Source organism: Saccopteryx bilineata, chromosome 5, assembly GCF_036850765.1.
Source record: "Saccopteryx bilineata isolate mSacBil1 chromosome 5, mSacBil1_pri_phased_curated, whole genome shotgun sequence".
Classification (NCBI taxonomy): Eukaryota; Metazoa; Chordata; class Mammalia; order Chiroptera; family Emballonuridae; genus Saccopteryx; species Saccopteryx bilineata.
In genome coordinates, this window is record NC_089494.1 from 211981990 (window position 1) to 212002620 (window position 20631).

A 20631-nucleotide genomic window follows, 5' to 3' on the forward strand; every position below is an offset into this window, starting at 1 on the left:
ATCAAAAGAGCCACATCTGGCTCGCGAGCCATAGGTTCCCAACCCCTGCTCTAGACCAACATTCAGTGACATCTGACAGTGACTTCAGAGAACAAAAAATCATTCTACAAAATAAGTGACTTAAAGTGCCATGAGAGAGCCCTGGGTAGAGAAAGACTATCGTCCGTAAGATTAGGTCTATTCACCCAATATGCCCATATTCTCTTCTAAATTGTATGAAAACTTAATCTATCTAAAGATTTGTTCTGGACCTTCTCCTCTTGGAAGAAGCCACTTTCTCTTTTGGGGTGAAGAGCTGCTCACATAAATATCTACTATATAAACTTTTTTTTTGGGGGGGGGGGTTAAGCCTATTTCTCTCAGTTGTAAGTGGTCCTCCCAGTTCTGATCTTTGCAGATTTGGGGAAAAGTGGTTATGACATTATAGGCTTAGGCGAGGTCTCCTTTCAGATTTCATCGTTCAAGGCTACAGCATTCATTTCTGCCTGTTCTCTTAAAGACACTCCTTTAATCTCATGATATGCGGTGTATTTCTCTATACCTTTCCCAGTTACGCCCATCTTAAGGTGCAAGACCAAACCTTCGAGGGAGCATGCTAGGTAAGACTTCGTGAGGTTCAGACATATGGATGAACACAAACATATAGTATAAAAACACTCCTATTAAAAAGTGATAGCAGGCCCTTATTAAGAGGTGATAACTGAACTCAAATATCTTCTGAACTGTAATATTTATCAATATACTAAATAATAGTGTTACATACTGAAATTTCACTGGAAATGTTATTAGGTATGCATAATAAAACACATATTCTAAAGTGTCTCAATATATTTTTCATTCACATATATTATAAGGTACATATATTATAAAGCAAATGATATACACTTAACCCATGGATATATACAGTACAATGATATTCTCTCCCTCATTTATATATGTGTTGTATCTTCTAAAACTTTTATGAGCATGACATCTAGGTTTGAAATTCCTAGTTCAATATGCTCAATTAAAAAAAATGATTTGAATGAGGCAACCATCAAATTAACAGACATGAATAAATAAATGAATGACTCCCCTTGCCTTCAAGGGCACCTTTCCCAACTGAAGTCCAGAAAATACTACATGTGCCCAATTCTGCATTCTCTATAATACCTACAATATACATTCTTCAGAGAAGGCAAATGTTACAATCTTTTATAAATCTTTTTAATTAAATGCCCTTTTAGAAATCTTAAAATCTTATAAGTGGCACTCATTGCAGAAACTGGGTGTAGTCTATGTAAAAACTATACTATATTTTTGCAACTTCCTGTATACCTACAATTACTTTAAAATAAAAGGTTCTTTTTAAGTGCTAACAACTCAAAATCTCAAAAAAATAAAAAAGTAAATAGAACTGTGTCTAATTTAGAGAACAGATAAAATATAGTCATACCAAAATAGAGGGCTTAGTTAATTTTTCCAAGGAACTGTATTATATATACATATATACATATATACATATATATATATATGTGTATATATATATATACACATTACAAAGCCTAATAACAAAGTTTCATCCCAAAAGTTACTGGATTTCAAACTTCATGACAACAAATTGCACAAGAAATATTTGAAAGACCTAACACAAATGATCAAAAGTATTACACTGAGGGATAGCTCTAGACAAAATCAAGTTGAAAGTTGGGTATAATGACTGGGCATCTCTGATTAGTTTGTACAGAATTTTTAATAACTAAGTATCATTCCACTCAATAAGTATTTTCATGATAAAATATGCTAGCCACGATGAGGACCACAAAAGATACTCTGACACAGTTCTTACAGTGAGGATGCAGATGGTGTAGAACGGGGGTAGTCAACCTTTTTATACCTACCGCCCACTTTTGTATCTCTGTTTGTAGTAAAATTTCCTAACTGCCCACCAGTTCCACAGTAATGGCGATTTATAAAGTAGGGAAGTAACTTTACTTTATAAAATGTATAAAGCAGAGTTACAGCAAGTTAAAGCATATAATAATAATTACTTACCAAGTACTTTATGTTGGATTTTCGCTAAGTTTGGCAGAATAAATCTTTATAAAACAACTTACTATAGTTAAATCTATCTTTTTATTTATACTTTGGTTGCTCCGCTACCGCCCACCATGAAAGCTGGAGCGCCCACTAGTGGGCGGTAGGGACCAGGTTGACCAGCACTGGGTTAGAAGGAAGCAAAGGGCAAAACAGAGCAACAAGCAATAATAAAGTGATTAATTGAAATGTAATAAATTCACTGCCTAAAGTTTTGTCAGTAAAAATGTAAGAGAGCTTGAACTAAATAATTTTCTTCTGATGTTTTTGGATGAGTATTTTTGTTTCATTTCTTAAGTATTTTTCAAGAGAAATTATCTTATCTCATTCATCTAAATCTTCTAAGACATTTCCAATCTGCGCCTCTCTTCCCTGGCAAAGCTGCTCAACTTGTAAAGTGCCAACGTGTGATCTCTGTGTTTCTGCTTAACCTGTTAACACTCAGCAATTTTCTGAAGGTGATTGTAATCAGAGCGGCAGCAATCTCCGACCATGAGCCACCCAGCTAGCATCATGAGCGTTCATCTCACATTCCTGAGGATATAGTCTCCGGAGGTCAAAGGAATGAAGGAATTCTTGAAGCATTTCCACCATGAGGTCTTGCCACAGCTGCAGTCAATATGCAACACGAAAGGGGAGGGTTTCAGGAGGGCGGCCATCGACACTCTAATCCCAAATTCCAATCTGACTGATGATCTCACGGAGTCCTCACTCAGAGCATGTTCACCAAGTAACAGTTTCAGGACTTCCCTCATGATCATTTTGAGATAGAAGAGGCAAAAGCCTGGTTTGTATAAAAGACATTAGGAGTATTCCCATCCAGCCCCCCAGACAGATTTTCATGTTGAAGAGCACAAGAAATGCAAGAGCTCATCCCATTCCCTTGGGATATCAGTTTAGCTATTACCATTGCCATGATCCTAGTCTTTAAAAAGTTGCCCTTCCCAATCTATAGTGCCAATTTTTTTTTTTTTTAATTTTCATGTTGTGAATGGCCGTTAAAGGGAGGAGCCTTGCTTCAGGGTTGAACACAACAATAACCCACCATGCCTGGATGCTTTTGCTTTAAAACCACCCTGTTTAACTTGTCACAGGAATGAAATCACCCAGAACAGAAGATGAGGTTTTCTGAAATTCACTATTTTTAAAACAGTAGTTTAACAAGGCCCACCATAACTACCCTTCAGTTTTTACCCTTGCAATTTTCTGTAGCATTATGTCTATAAAAGAAAACAAAATTTTCTGCTATCCCAGATGATGCCATTTTCCACAAAATCACTCCTAGGAGCCACATTTGGTTCAAGCACATAGGAAGGATGCTACCTAAAATGTAAATGCCCTCATAAAATGTAGATTGACTTACATTACTCCAAAGTAATATATATTTTACATACTCAGCACTCTGAGTGCCACTCAACAGTTATATTCAAATAATAAGAGCCAACCAGCCAAGACTACCACCAGTCCTAAAAAATAAATAAAATAAAAAACCTCAACTACAAGGAAAAAAAGGAAATAAAATCAGTCTTAGGGTAAGAAAACCCAATTAGATTTCCACACAAAATCTAAATTACCACTACTGCAAGCCTGATATTGCAAAATAGATACCTCCTATTTATCATATAATGCTCCAAAATAAAAATCATACAAAAATTAATTATAGTTAACTTTAAAATAAATACATGGCACAAACCTCTTTTCAGATGAAGAAAAACAAGAATCACAAAGTCATACCAATAAATGAGAATCGAACCTTTCAAAGCATTAAAAATTCGACACAAACATTTGTAAGGCATATGCTGCAATTTTGGTTTTGGTATTATAATCAACATATCTGAGAACCACCTTATCCACATGAAGCTGAAAGGCTCTCTCCAAGCTCCAGTTTCAGCTGTTATTCATCCTGAAAAATTCAATTTTCACGAAATAGTTTCCAAGATATCAACACTGGAGAATCCACTACAATATTTTAAATCTGGAATTGTGTTGGCCAGCATTCTAATTATAGAAGTTAAGTATATTCAGTGTGTAAGCTTTTGGGGACCACCCGCGAGGGGAAGAGCACTGTGATCATTCTCAAGGGTTCCCCAGGTCTTGTGTGTGTTATTGGAGGCAGAAATAATTTACTGTTATAGAGTGAAATGTGTGTTCTCAAACTGCTGGCTCTTAGACTCAATTTTTCAATTCAAGCTGATGTTTAAGAAATTCTCAATTCAGCTTTACCAATAAAAAGTAACAACAGTTCAGGAGGAAAAATTTTAAACATAGTTTGAATCACTCAGAGTAACAGATCAAGAAAGATGTTTAAATGTGTTTATTCATTCAGCCAACAAACATTTACTGATATGTCAGGAATACTGTTTTCAATGCTGGCACAGTTCAACTCAAGAATAAGGACTGTTGTAGAATACAATAACAACTAATACGACATTTACGACAAAGCTTCATAAATATCATCTCATCCATCCTGGTAACACCTCTGTGAATTAGGAGTTACAATTATTTTAATGATAGAAAAAAAATAGAGGTCCTGGCCAGTTGGCTCAATGGTGGAGCGTCGGCCTGGCATGCAGGAGTCCTGGGTTCGATTCCCGGCCAGGGCACACAGGAGAAGCGCCCATCTGCTTCTCCACCCCTCCCCCTCTCCTTCCTCTCTGTCTCTCTCTTCCCCTCCCGCAGCCAAGGCTCCATTGGAGCAAAGTTGGCCCAGGCGCTGAGGATGGCTCTATGGCCTCTGCCTCAGGCACTAGAATGGCTCCGGTTGCAAAAGAGTGACACCCCAGATGGGCAGAGCATCGCCCCTTGGTGGGCGTGCCGGGTGGATCCCGGTCGGGCACATGCAGGAGTCTGTCTGACTACCTCCCTGTTTCCAACTTCAGAAAGAAAAAAAAAAGAGACATAGATAACTTTTAAATATTTTTACATGTATTGATTTTAGAGAGGGGTAAGAGAAGCATCAATTTGTTGTTCCACTTATTTATGCATTCATTCATTGGTTGATTTTTTTTTAATTTTGTAAAACATTAACTTTAGAGTGAGAGAGAAGAAGGGAGAGAGAGAAAAACATCCGTTTGTTGTTCACTTATTTATACATTCATTGGTTGATTCTTATATGTGCCCTGACAGGGGACTGAACCCACAAGCTTGGCTTATCACAATGATGCTCTCGCCCACTTAGCTATCCAGATAGGGCCCATAAATTATTTCTTTTAATTCCCCAAATCAAATAACTAGCAAGTGAGAAAACTGTGTCCAACCCATATCTTCTAAATTCATATCTCCATTGGTCACTGAGCGATTATATATATATCCCCCCCCTCAGAAAGACACAGAAACAGAGGAGGGACAGATAAGGACAGACAGACAGGAATGGAAAGAGTTGAGAAGCATCATTTCTTCGTTGCAGCACCTTAACTGTTCATTGATTGCTTTTTCATATGTGCCTTGTCTGAGGGGCTACAGCTGAGCCAGTGACCCCTTGCTCAAGCCAGTAACCTTGGGCTCAAGGCAGAGACCTTGGGCTTCAAACTAGCAACCTTTGGGCTCAAGCCAGCAACCCTGGGATCACGTCTATGATCCCACACTCAAGCCAGAGACCCATGCGCCCACGCACAAGCCGGTGACCTTGAAGTTTCACATCTGAGTCCTCTGCATCCCAGGCTAATGCTCTACCCACTGCACCACCATCTGGTCGGGCAAGATGCTCTGCTTTTTAAAAAGCTGTTTGTAAGGATATGGAGTATATGAAACTCCCATAAGGGCGGGTAGGACAGTGAATTAGTAGTATCACTTTTTTTTTTTTAATTTTCTTTTTTTACAGGGACAGAGAGAGAGTCAGAGAGAGGGATAGATAGGGACAGACAGACAGGAACAGAGAGAGATGAGAAGCATCAATCATCAGTTTTTCGTTGCGACACCTTAGTTGTTCATTGATTGCTTTCTCATATGTGCCTTGACCACAGGCCTTCAGCAGACCGAGTAACCCCTTGCTCGAGCCAGCGACCTTGGGTCCAAGCTGGTGAGCTTTTTTTTCGAACCTGGGTCCTTCCGCATCCCAGTCTGACGCTCTATCCACTGCGCCACCGCCTGGTCAGGCTACTATCACTTTTGAAGGAAGACTCGATCTACTAAAACTGGCCCAGCAGTTCAACTCACAACACACAACCAAAATTCCCACATTTACCAAAAGATATATGTAAGAATGTTCATAGCAGCACTATTCATAATAGCACAAAACTGGAAACAAACCAAATGTCCAGCAACAGCAAAATGGATAAATTGTGGCAGACTCATAAAACATATTGTATAAAGCAATGAGAATGAACAAACTGTTGCTACACGAGGAACACAAAAGAACATCACACACATGATGAGCAAAAGAAGTCAGACATGAGGACATATAGCATGTATGTTGGCAAAAAGTTCAATCATCAATAAAAGTAGCCAACAGTCTCAGAAGTCAGGAAAGAAGGTACCTTCAGGAGGAAAGCAAGGGGGCTGCTGGTTACTGACGATGGTCTATGGCTTGGCCTTGGGGCTGGTACACGGATGTGTTGTTCACTTAGGTAAATCACCACAAGCTGTCAACTTATGATTTAGTAACGTGCAGTACTCTTCTATATACATGTTATATTTCAATAAAAACTTAGACAAGAAAGAGAGGAGGAGGCCCTGGCTGGGTAGCTAAGCTGGTTAGAACATCGTCCTGACATGTTGACGTCATAGGTGTGATCGCCAGTCACGGCACATACAAGAACCAACCAATGATGGCATGAATACGTGGGACAACAAATTAATATTTCTGTCTCTCTCTCTAAAAATCAATAAAATAAATATCTACTACTAATGATAATAATAATGAAGAGTGAAGGAGAGAAAACAGAAAGGAAAAGGGTGTGAAGGAGGGAGTGAAGGAAGCGATGCTCGCAGGGGGCACGAAAACGGTGTCCAACTGCTAGGCTGGCTCTAACCCTCCCTCCGCTGATAGCGCTCCGTCTTCCCATGCCTTCACTACCGGCTGTCCTCTGGGCCTTCTCAATGTTGTCCGTGTGGCGGCCAATATCAGGCCGTTTCTATCTTCCACTATATTTGCAGTTTAATGTTTGGTACGGGATTAGAAATCTTATCAATCGTGTTAAAACTATACGCAAATTCAGGTAAACAGATTCTGAAAGATCACCTATGGAGTAAAATGAGTCCTTTTTAATGTGTGTCTTATTTTTTACCCTCTATTCTGCCTGCCCAAAAACTTTTTTACTGAAGAATATGCCAAATATAGGAGTTCAAAATAGATGAAGTGATTACGGGGCCCTAACAAGGAGTACTATATCTCCAGATTAAAGCTGAAATTAACTAACATAAAATTCCAGATCTCGCAAGTTTTTTATCTACAGATAGTACAAAGGGGAATATCAATCAATGAATATATTTACAAATAAGAAAAAAAATTGCTAACTTCTTAGCAAGACATTATGAACAACTTTTCTAATTGTCACACATAGAACATGTATCAGTTTTAAAGATAATATATTCTTTTCTCATTTTTTATTTTTATTAATTTTTATTTTAAAAGTCCGCCAAAAAAGTATGAGTTTTACAAGTATCATTAGTTCAAAGCTAAAATGTTCATTCCGACCTCCAATAGTAATTTCCCATTTTGTTTAAGAAAAGCATACAAAGTTCCCTGTGCTTTCGTTTCCCCGTCTCTTCAACGAGCATAATAATCCCTCACATCTACTTAATTTGCAGGGAAGAAGATGAGGTTTCAGCTTAGAGGAAAATAACTCCAGCCCTACAATGTTTCACCAGGACTATTCCTACCATCATCTTTTTGGAACACATACCATAATCCAAAGGCTAGTATGACCTTATCCCGAGGGAATAACATTATAAACTTTCCAAAGAAGATGGATACTAAAAAGCTTTCTCTCTTCTTTATCATGGCAGGTGAACAAATCTGTCACCATTCATGGCTGGCTGTCTTTCCGATGCCTTGTTTGAAATGCCATCGCACTACTGAGACTAGAGAAACCCAATAAAAGTCATTGGCACAAACCATTATGACAGTCATAAATATAGCTTTAGGTAAAATAAAATCGCCCACCCCCAAATGAGTAGTGTGTTTGCGTGTCTGTGCACCTACGTAAATGTACATCAGAGAAAAAAACGGAGTCAAACGGTAGGTTAGGAGACTTTATCTCCACTGCTGAAAAAAATAGCAGCGCTTACTACAAAGGATATAAAATAGCATCTTCATGTTAGAAGGACACCAGTATATTTTCTATATTGTGACACAAATATAGCAAATATTTAGATATTGGGAGAAAGGCAAAATGTATTTGGAATACAACTTAGCCCTCACCTTATATATAAAAAAACATTATTCTTCCTTCCCTTAAAATTTCTGCATTATACACCCTCCCCCCCAAATCCTAAAAGTAGCCATATCTTGTTTTATGAAATCTTAATTTCCTGGTTGTTCCTAAATAATCCATTTGCTAAATGACTTCCCCAAAATACATAAATGTCATAAATCACAGGTCAGCCTCAGAAACAGCATCGACAGTAAGAAATGAGACATGTTCTGCTTACAGCATCCTTTGCCCCTTCAAACCATGTCCCCTGACTCCTTCCATATTAGCAATCAAGGAGAAACTACTTAGAAACTAGTTGCCATTAGATTTTTCTCTTCTCGGTTTTGTTCTTTCCACTCCCAGTCTGAGTATCTATCTACTGCAGCCTTAGATTGCATTCATGTTATTAAAAATAAACACAAAGATATCCCAAGAAACAAGGAGACGATGTGTATTATTGCCACACTCAAGTAGCAATGAATTCTCTCCAGACTCTCGCCCTTAACAATAGTAGTCCTAACCTGCAGCGCCCTCAGAGGCGGCCAAGAAACCTGATTATCTACATGATTCACCAGCTAACATGTATTTCCTTTCCTTGTGTTTTTCTTTAAGATGCAAGCTATGGCCAGATCTCTCTTATTATCAGAACAAGAGATCAAAACCTGAAAATAGTGCTTGCCAAAGCTCAATAAAAAATGAAATTACCAGCAGAGCCTGCTGGACATTGTCCCAAAGGTTATCTGATATCTATCACATTTTTTCTCTAAATATGAGTCCTTGTATTCTTTTCACACATTGTTGTAAATGTATCTAATCATTTAAAAGACTGAAATAATAACACTAACATTCAAACATGTAGAGTGGTTTTATGGTGGCAAAATGAACTAAAAGAGATAGATCCTTACTAAGAGTACATACTGGCAACCTCACTGGCTGGGGTGCCTTATATATCTTAGTCTCCAGAATGAACCCAATATTAAATAATACAAAAACCTTACTTTGAAAACATTCTCATACAAAATGTTGGGGGGCTCCTGGTTTTCTGAAGATAGACATAGCTGGAACTATCAAAATATCCCACCTTATCCCTCCCTCCCACCCGACTCATAAATGTCCTCTGCTTCAACAGTTTACAAGAGTACTACATTCCTCTCTCAGTCCATATCCAGGGTGGGGCAAAGTTGACAGTTGTTCATATGGAAAATAACACAATAATGAATAAATAATAATACAAGAATAAGCTCTATGTTTCATGCACTCACAACTGTAAACCTACTCTTACCCACCCTGTCATCATACCAGAGACTCTGGGATCAAGCTGAAACTGTTCAATTTAAAGATTTAATACAAAGAGAACAGAAGTTCTCACCACATTGGATTTTAAAATGAAAGTAAAAGTTTTTCTTTCTCAATTGTTAAAGCTAGAGAAAAATAAGCAGACATGCTTCCTTGGACTGATGTTCTGCTAATAACCTCAAAGTGCTATAACAACCATGGAAATTATTTAAATGCTAATGTGACAGATACAAGGAGAATTCTGAGCCAGAGACCTTGTCAAGAGACATTACAGTGTCTACAAGAAGCTACTAGATACTGTTCCAAGGGCACTGAAGAATCTATTCAAATCATAATTTTTTTAAAAAAAGCCTAATGTGCATTTGTACACTTTAATTCAGGTACACGTTCCAGATACAAGGAAAAAGGGAAATACAGTACAATGCAGTGTCTCTTAGGGAAGGAATTGTTCCAGGATTTAGAACAATGTGTGTTTAGTACAACCCAGGAATAATGATTTCCCTTTAGGAGTAACTTTCCCTTGCCCTGAAGTGAAATGGGGAAAGAATTAGGGAGGGTCAACTCAAGTTAACTGCTCTTCAATGTCAAGACTGGAAAAAGCTAACTGCAGGCAATTACACTGAGTAGCTAAGGCCTTGAGAAGGAATGAGGGGTGGAAAAATCAGAAGTTTTACAAGGAGCTGGGGGGGAAATGCTTTATGATAGTAGAACAGCTTCCTTCATCTTTCATGTCCACTTCGGGTTATTCTTTTTTCTTTTGTTCTTTAATAACTTTTTCCTTGTGGTGCTTGCTGCAGTTTGATGATGTAGTTCTCAATTCCTGCCTTCCTTCGGTGACTCTTATTAACGGAATGGCAAAGGCTGAGTAAAATGTACTTAAGAAAAAAGAAATCACTTGTCCTTGCCAAGACGCACATGCTGCCCAGGACCTGAGGAAGAGCTACGCTGTCGCTGGCCAAGAGAAATCCCAGTTTAACCTCTGCCTCCCCCTTGCAAACCCATTGCAAATCATTGCGTGTGCGCCACTAGCAGAGAATCTCACACACATACACACACACACACACACACACACACACACACTTCGAAGTGCCAAGGAGAGATGTGAGTGACACACACACACACACACACACACACACACACACACACTTCGACGTGCCAGGGAGAGATGTGAGTGCTCCGTCTCGGAGCGGGAAGTGAAGTGGGAGCCGACGTCTCAGAGGCAACCCTCGCTAGTGGGCTTGGGGATGGTTCCCCCTCAAGCAGGTGCCCCGCCACCCTGGGACCACCCAGGCTCACAGGGACGGGACACACGTGTCACTGCGCCCGAACCCAGCCTGCCGCGTGCACTGGCCCCACAGTCCCGGCCACAACGCTGGGCTCTGCGAAGGGGCTTTACAAAAGGGGGAGAACCTGGACCACCCAAACTCCTACTCTAAACGCTAAGAACGAAAAAAAAGTACTTTTCCGCGGACGCAGCCCCCGCACCTGGCCGGCGCGCAGCCGGGGGATGCCCAGCCCGCAAAGTGACTTCTCGCGGCCCCTGCGCGCGCCCTCCGCGACCCGCCGCCCCTCCCGCCGCCCGGGCGCCGCTCACCTGCGGGGGTCCGCCTTCCGTCGCTCCTCCAGTTTGGCGGCGGAGTGTGGGGCCGCAGCGGCCACCGCCGCCGCCGCCGCCGCCTTCGCTGCCACCGCCGCCGAAGCGCTGCCCCGCGCGCCGCCGGGGCTGGAGGCGGGGTCCGCGGAGTCCGCGGGGTGGGTGCGCCCGGGCGGTGCGGGCCGGGGCGCGGGAAGTTGTCGGCGCGGGGCGCGGAGCGGGCGGGGAGCGACACCCGCCCCCAAGTATCACAACTTTGCCGCCCGGGTGGGCGCGGGCTCCGGGCGAGGGCGCCGGGGCGGACGCGTCTCCGCAGCCGGCGGGACCGGCACCTGGACAGCCCGCGGGGACGGGACGGGCGGCGGCGCGGGGGGGATGCCGCACGGCCGCGTGGGGCGCGGGGGGCAGCGCGAGCGCGGCCGCTCTACTTCGCCGTCCGCGGCGCCGGCCTCTCTACGGGGCTCGCGGCGGCTCCTGCCGGGAACTAAGCCTGCGGCTGGGGCGCGCGGCCGGGCGCCGCTCGGGGGCCAGCCGGGCGCGGGGAGCCGGAGCGGGCGGCCGGGGCCGAGGCTGTGCCGCGAGCGCGAGCCCGCGATCCATATTTAAAGCCGCGAGTGGCCTCGGCCGGCCCCCTGCCCTGCCCTCGCGCCCGCCGCCCGGGCGGCCGCTGGGCGTCAGCAGCCCGGGCATCCACGGCGACGGGGAGGGGCCTCGGGCGCGCCGCCTCCGCCGGGGCTCGGGCTCCGCGCGCCGTGCCCGCTGCCCGGGACCCAGGTCCCGGCGGCCGCCCTCGCCGCCCTCGGCCCCTTCTCTCTCCCGCACGGAGCGCGCTGCTGGGTCCGGTGTTCTGTCCTGGTCATCAGAGTCCCCCGCTGGGCAGAGCTTACGCTCTCCTGCAGAACTGAAGTTGCTCCCGGTTCCCAGCCTCAAATCACTCTTGAAGCTACTTGACAAAACTTAGGTAGAGGGCTGCCAGCACACGGTATTAAGTCATCGTTCACCTTTAGTGGACGATGTCTGGAAGGAACACGGTTCTCAACCTTGTCCTTCGTTTATGTCACTGATGGCTTCTGTCTTCTTTGAGCAGTTTGGGAACCATCTTTAGCCACCCGAGGGAGTCTCTTGAGCGAATATAGTGCTTATTTACATTTGTTATTTTCCTAAGGCTAATCAAGGAGGTTTAAGTACTCTTTGCCAAGCAAATAATACTAATAAAATAGCAATGACCCAGCCCCATTACCATCAGTTAAGTAAACCATTAAACCACATGAACAGTCAACACAGGCACCATCTATGTTCTGAGTACTGCTAGAAAGTAGCCATTTAATGAATGTGAACCTCATGGCATATGATGCATTTCTTATTGGTACATATTATAGATAGATAGGTAGATAGATAGATAGATAGATAGATAGATAGATAGATAGATAGATATCCACCAAAACACATAAAGCTCAAGAGAAATAATTTCACATACTGACTACTCCTGGTTCCAAATCTTTAGTCGGTACTAAGCTATAACTAGTAAGACCTCCAAGAATTAAAAAAAAGAAACTAGTGGAAAATAATTAGGAGAGAGAGGCTTTTCTTCCCCGTTTGTAAAACTGGAAGAGATCCATTATCGCACCTCAGTAGTGCTTGAGAAGCAGGTGTAAGCTTGTATCTTTTTTAAATGCTGGCATGTTTAAAATCCTTGGTTAACACTCAGAAGGCACTGGGAACCATCCGAAGCTGCCTGATGTCTGAGATTTAAATGTATTAATTCCATGTTTGTAGTTACATCTGGCTAACACGTATGTTCACACATTTTACATGACTCATTGCAGGGACATGAAAAATTCAAAACAGATTTTTTAAATGTAGCTGTAAAGCCAATGAATGCATAAATAAATGGAACAACAAATCGATGTTTCTCTCTTTGTCTCTCCCTTCTCTCTCTAAAATCAAATAAAATTTAAAAAAAATTAATTTTAAAAATAAATGTAACTTTAAAGCTTTTGCCTACATAGTTATATTTTGTCTTTAGACTAATGTTAAATTAACTTTCGGTCCCTGAGCACGCAGTTTGCAAGAATCAGCAACCCCAAAGTAAGCTCACAGGCAAAGGGAAGCCACTTTTGTATTAAGAACTTGCTACTGCTGTTCAGCAGTTTTTCCACACAGTGGATTATGTATTTCAACATAGCTAGCAATTTCTCATTATAATCATGAACCAGCCATGAATGGTCAGCATTGGAGAATGTTTGGGAAAAGAAAAGTCCAAGAAATGTATGCTTTCCAGTATTCTCTTGAAAAATATGTCAAACTGTCCTTCACACAAAATAAATAGGTAACCCCTGGAGGCATTTCACTATCAATACTGGTAAAATTTTACCCTGAAAGTGGTATAAGGTTGGTGTACAGGGTGGGAGGTAAGAAGGGAATTAGAGCACTAATGGGGTGAAGTTTTGTGTGTGCCTTAAATTAATGAGAAAAATCACTGTCTTTGGCAAAGAGCCAACAACCACTATTATCATTCTCATTATTTGATGTTTGCTATCCCACAATTAAAAGAGCATGTTCCATTTTCTTTTCTATTGATTATTGTCCAGTAATTGAGATGCATGTGTTTTTCCTTTGAAAGGTCATTGATTAACTTTTCTTGTTAACTCTGCATGTGGTCACCTTTACTAATGCCATTCCTGGTGAGGACAATAAATCCTGACACCTTTTTTTTTCACCGATTCTAAAATCTGAGTTATGTCCCTCGATTCTCAGGAGCCCAAAGGAAGATTTATTTGTTCTTTTGTCTTGGGGTTCACACAGCTTGGTGACAAGATGAATGAACAGAAAAAAATTAATGGAATTAGAAAAACAGTATAAGTAATATTTACTGATAATGATTTATTTATTTTTCAATCAATACTCTCTGTGCTAAATGACCTTCTAGAATACCCACCCACTACTTAGCATATCAATCAAGTTTCTTTCATCTCATCCAAGGTCCTAATAGGCACCTAAAGAAAACAGAAAGATGGGAGGAAGAACTTTTGTTCAATGACAAGCACCATCTAGTGGCAGCAGGTAGTGAAAACTGTCTCCAACAAGAATAAAAATGAGAGCTTTTGAAAAGGCAATCCAATCATTCCTGGTCTTGCATAAACATAGCACTCTTTAATTCTAAAACGAGAAGGTTGTACGTAATAAAATAATGCTACAAATAGGCACTGTATTGATTTTGCAAAATAAGTCGGATAGCATCTGACCTGTATATAGGATTATTGACATGGAGAGTTTCTCAATTTTTGTGTGAAATTATATAGTCACACCACTATATAAAGTCCTCTGTAGTTTTGTACTTAAAGACCTCAGTATTTGGCCCTGCCAGGTTGGATCAGTGGTACAGTGTTGGTCCAGCATGTGGAAGTCCCGGGTTTGGTTCCCAGTCAGGGCACACAGGAGAAGCGCCCATCTGCTTCTCCACCCTTCCCCCTCTCCTTTCTCTCTATATCTCTCTTCCCCTCCTGCAGCCAAGGCTCCATTGGAGCAAAGTTGGCCTGGGCGCTGAGGACAGACCCTTGGCCTCCGCCTCAGGTGCTAGAATAGCTCCTGGCTCCAGCCACAACGGAGGAATGCCCCAGATGGGCAGAGCATCGCCCCTTGGTGGGCATGCCTGGTAGATCCCAGTTGGGTGCATGCGGGAGTCTGTCTGACTGCCTCCCTACTTCTAACTTCAGAAAGATACAAAAAAAAAAAGTGACCTCAGTATTTAAGTTTCTTCATTACATAAAATAATGATTTGTCCCTAGAAATTACCTATAAAGCATTTTGTTCAACAGCAGAACCCATAAATATAATTATTATATGAGTTTTTTTCTATTATTCTATTTTATCAAAAAAGAAAAAGTGAGTCTGCCCAGGCGGTGGCGCAGTGGATAGAGCATCGGACTGGGATGTGGAAGACCCAGGTTTGAGACCCCAAGGTCGCCAGCTTGAGCGCAGGCTCATCTGGTTTGAGCAAAGCTCACCAGCTTGGACCCAAGGTTGCTGGCTCAAGCAAGGGGTTACTCGGTCTGCTGAAGGGCCGCGGTCAACGCACATATGAGAAAGCAATCAATGAACAACTAAGATGTTGCAACGCGCAACGAAAAACTAATGATTGATGCTTCTCATCTCTCCGTTCTTGCCTGTCTGTCCCTGTTTATCCTCTCTATGACTCTTTCTCTGTCTCTGTAAAAAAAAAAAAAAAAGTGAAATATATCATTGAATGTTTATCTTGCAGTTATATGAAGTTATAACATTCATTCACATCTCATTTGGAGACCTAAACAAAAAGGGGGTAGTATATACGTTATATCCCGTTACTCCAAACTTCAAAGAATGATCAGAAATGTTTCTCAATATCAGCTTCTTTTTAAATATGTGTCTCATTGGTGGAAATTTAACAAACATTTCTCTCTATAGAATAGAGATTTCCTTTGTACTAGTATTTGTTTTCACTTATAGTTGTTTTGTTATTAAACAATCTTGCAAAAGAAGGATCATTAAAGTTGCCTCTCTGTAATCAATTTAGTCATCCACTACATGATGTAAGAGTAAGGAAAGAGATGACTAGGACTCATCTTAGGACTAGCCTGGGATGCAACTGAAGATAGAAATAGATAAGGAGAGACAGAAAAAGATCAACTTAAAGACCTCCTTTGTGTTTCTCTTACACTCCAGAATGTTCAGATTCAGTCTGACAAATTCCTGAATAAATCCAGCCAACCTAGACTTATACTCTATATTCCTCCCTTCAAATCCCAGGTTTAAAAATAATTGTAGCCCCTTTTTATGAAGAGAGAAGAAAGGTGAGCACAGTTTTTGCAAGCTGTCAGCATGGCATGAGCTAGGGGAAATAATTTTGTTTGGTTAAACATATGCCATAAATTGCTTCACAGCTTGAACTACTCAGTTCTCAAGCACATCCAACTGTTTTTTTTATTTTATTTTATTTTTCCGATTTTTAAACACACATCTAAAGTCAAAAGTTAGAGGAGGTTCTAAAAACAGGATCCTATCTCTATTCATATCAAGGAAGGCAAGTTATTCCGCCTTTCTGGTTCTTAGTTCCTGCAATAAAATCAAGGGGCTTAAGATCATTGCAATAATAATGATAATAATAATTCTGATAACATACCAGAATATTTTTCTCTAATAAAATGCGAACAATATGCTTGTGATAGAGAAACATGCAAATCTTTCGGACATGGTATTGGCACATTTATTATGAATGCTCTGTTTAACAACCCTAGGTCGGAGTTTCAGCCTCTTCCTCCTACAGGAATTCTCCCATAGATCAACATAATACAGGACACAGGCCTCTCTGTTTGCAAAGGAAAAGGAAAAATTAAATTGAGCTCCTAAGCCCTAAAACCTACGCACTCTGATTAAAAAGATTGGTCTGGTTTTAGGTAAGATGGAGAATTGCATCAGCCTCCTCTGCCAGAACTGACTCCCATGGCCCTTGGACTCTGCTAATCAGTGTGTGCGCATGTTTGTGTGTCTAGACCAGACACAGAAAGGTGCTTGTTCCTTTGTATCCCGCTGGTCTCTCTGCCTCTGCGGGGGATGATTACGTCCAGCTGGCAGGCTGCTCTCAAGTTGCTCTTCCTTGTCTCCTGTGGCCTGCGTCACATGGACACAGCTGTTCCATTGCGTGGAGAAAGGCTTCCTACAGATTAACCAACCACCGAATGGTACTAGGCTACGACCATTCTCGTCACACTGGTCTGCTCCCCAGACCAGGACTATCCTGGGAACCACAGCACCTTGATCTTCTTCCAAGTGACAGAACAGTTGACACTTCAACCACATATCTGCCAGCCTGATTTTTTTTTTTACAGGAAATGCTACGGGATGGAAATTCTTAATATAAAAAGTTGGCTTCTATCTTGAGGGAGGAAACATTCTGAGCAAATGTGCCTTTTATGGCTTTTCAGTTTCTCAATGCTAACCAAAGGATGCTCAGTTCCACCCAGAACCTGAGGCATGATGCGGTCGTTCATTCAGTCTGCAAATACGTGTTAAGAACCTACATGCTGCATGTCAAGGACTCTTCTAGGTGATGGGTTCACAAAACAAGCAAAGTTTCTGCTTCATGGAGCTTGCAAGTAAACAAATAAATGGACAGAGTAATGTTCCTTTCCTTGGAATGCAAATTGGTATGAAGCAGTAAATGCTAGGAACAGGGTGGCCAGCCAGCCCAGTTTACAGTTCCAGTTTATCCCAGTTCTCCCTGGGGAATGATATCAGCATTCCCTTCCACTCTCAAAAGAAATCTGGTGAGAAATGACAGATCACTGAAGCTCTGAAGAAATAAAACACGGCAAGAAAGTGAGCTCCATTCCAGTAGGTCCAACCTGGTCATGTCTGAGCACACAGATCTGAATGATAAGGTGCACAAATGGGAAGCATTTTAAAGGCAAGCTGACAGGACAGACAGCAGCTGACACAGAGCCTTACACATAGTAGGAACGCAATAATTGCTAATAGAATGATGGATCGTGTCCACTGTTTTTTGGAACATTAAGAAAAAAAGTGTTACTCAACCAGAATATATTTCTGTTAAGACAAATTCAGTATCACAAATTCCTTAAGACAACTTTATTTTAATTGTTTGCTTATTTATTTATTTATTTATTTATTTATTTATTTATTTATTTAGAGAGAGGCAGGGGCAGGGAGAGAGACAGAAGCATCTAGCCTGACCAGGTGGTGGCGCAGTGGATAGAGCATCGGACTGGAATGCGGAGGACCTAGGTTCGAGACCCCAAGGTCACCAGTTTGAGTGTGGGCTCATCTGGCTTGAGCAAAAGCTCACCAGTTTGAACCCAAAGTCGCTGGCTTGAGCAAGGGGTTACTCGGTCTGCTGAACGCCCATGGTCAAGGCACATATGAGAAAGCAATCAATGAACAACTAAGGTGTCGCAAAGAAAAACTGATAATTGATGCTTCTCATCTCTCTCCGTTCCTGTCTGCCTGTCCCTATCTATCCCTCTCTCTGACTCTATCTCTGTTCCTGTATTAAAAAAAAAATTAAAAAGAAACATCTAGCTGTTCCTGTTGTGCCCTGATCAGGGAATCGAGCTGGCAACCTCCATGGTCCGGGACAACGCTCCAACCAACCAAGCTATTTTTTTTTTCTTTTTCTTTTTTTTTTTGTGACAGAGACAGAGACAGACAGAGAGGGACAGACAGACAAGAAGGAAGAGAGATGAGAAGCATCAATTCTTTGTTGCAGCACCTTAGTTGTTGATTGATTGCTTTCTCATATGTGCCTTGACCAAGGGCCACAGCAGACAGAGTGACCCCTTGCTCAAGCCAGTGACCTTGGGCTCAAGCTGGTGAGTCTTGCTCAAATCAGATGAGCCCATGCTCAAGCTGGGCTCATCTCAGGGTTTCGAGCCTGGGTCCTCTGCATCCCAGTCCAATGCTCTATCCACTGCGCCACCGCCTGGTTAGGCCAACCAAGCTATTTAGCCAGGGCTTGATTTTTTTTTTTCAGAGAGACAGAGAGAGGGATGGAGAAAGAGAGAGGAGAGGGGGAAGGAAAGCATTCATTCACAGCTTCACTCAGTGGTGTGCACTCATTGGCTTTTTCCCATGTGTGCCCTGACCAGGATCAAACCTAAAAGTTTGTTGTTTCTAAATGACACTCTTAACTGACTGAGCTAACCCGCCAGGGCAAAGACATCATTCTTCTTAAACAATCACTTTTAAATTACATCTGTATTTATTTGCATGTGCAAAAAACATCTGTAGAAGGATATATGGGCAACTAAAAGCAATATTTGCCTCTGGGAAGGGAAACTAGGTAACAGCAGGGTAGGCAGAGGGAGGAAGACTTTTCACTGTATCCTTTTTTCTTTTAACTTTGAGCTGTGTAGATAGATTGCTTATTTTTTGAGTCAAATTTGAATTTCTATAAATAAAATAAAAATACACAATAGCTCTATGCCTGGAGCTATTTTTCATATGAATAATATTATGGTCATTTACAATGAACAGAAACCCTTCTGATGAACAGTGAGAATCATACCTTTACAAACTAAGACTCAGTGGCTCCAGCAAAGCCAGTGACAGAACTAGGGTGTCTGAGGCCTTTCCTAGTTATTGGATGCTACTCAGTGCTGTGTTTGCTCACTGCCCACCTGGCTCTGTTCACATCAGTGTCACAGGACAAAGCTCTTCAAAAGGATATTATCTTTTTTTTTTTAACCTGGGCAAATACAAACACAGTACAAAATGTTTTAAATAACATTTTGTGGACATCTTGCTGTACCTTTGATTATAGCTGTTTGGTTTTCAAAAATAAAAATCTGTTGCTTTTTTTCATTATAAAAGTAATGTAGTTTTGCCTGACCTGTGCTGGTGCAGCAGATAAAGCGTTGACCTGGAATGCTGAAGTCACTGATTTGAATCGCTGGGCTTGCCTGGTCAAGGCACACACAGAAGGCAACTACTATGAATAGATGCTTCCTGCTTCTCCCCCCTCTTTCTCACTCTCTCTCTCTCCACTCTCCAAATATTAATAAAAAATTTTTTAATTGAATAAAATAAAAAGGTAACGGTTTTGGCCCTGGCTGGTTGGCTCAGTGGTAGAGAGTTGGCCTGGCGTGCAGGAGTCCCAGGTTCGATTCCCAGCCATGGCACACAGGAGAAGCGCCCATCTGCTTCTCCGCCCCTCCTCCTCTCCTTCCTCTCTATCTCTCTCTTCCCCTCCCACAGCCAAGGCTACTTTGGAGCAAAGTTGGCCCAGGTGCTGAGGATGGCTCCATGGCCTCTGCCTCAGGTGCTAGAATGACTGTGGTTGCAACAGAGCAATGCCTCAGATGGGCAGAGCATCGCCCCCTGGTGGGCATGCCGGGTGGATCCCGGTCGGGCGCATGCGGGAGTCTGTCTGACTGCCCCCCCCCCATTTCCAGCTTCAGAAAAATACAAAAAAAGAAAACAATAAAAAAGGTAACAGTTTCATTGTAAAAAAAGAAAGAAAAAAAGAAAGTTATACAGTAAGGGTAAATAAATTAAATGACAATGAGAAAGACTCTCTTTCAGAGAAGATTGCTAATGTTCTAGCATATTTTCTTCTTTGCATAATTTAAAGTTGTGTTCACAGTTGATTGATCACATTGTATTTTTTAAAAATAGTGTGGTCGGCCTGGCGTGGGGGACCCGGGTTTGATTCCCGGCCAGAGCACATTGGAGAAGCACCCATTTGCTTCTCCACGCCCACCCCCTCCTTCTTCTCTGTATCTCTCTTCCCCTCCCACAGCGAGGCTCCATTGGAGCAAA

At 41.9% G+C, this 20631-nt stretch overlaps 1 protein-coding gene across 5 annotated transcripts in view; it reads right to left on the minus strand.

The window, feature by feature from the left end:
- SLC4A4 (solute carrier family 4 member 4) overlaps positions 1–20631 on the minus strand; it is a 432895-nt gene that overhangs the window by 387612 nt on the left and 24652 nt on the right. The window contains exon 1 of one of the 5 annotated variants that reach the window (XM_066280766.1): positions 11320–11451. The exons of the other annotated variants lie outside the window; for them this stretch is intronic. The gene's annotated coding sequence lies outside the window, so the exon portion shown is untranslated. Of the gene's footprint in view, positions 1–11319; positions 11452–20631 lie in introns of those variants that run through there. 5 annotated transcript variants of the gene reach the window in all.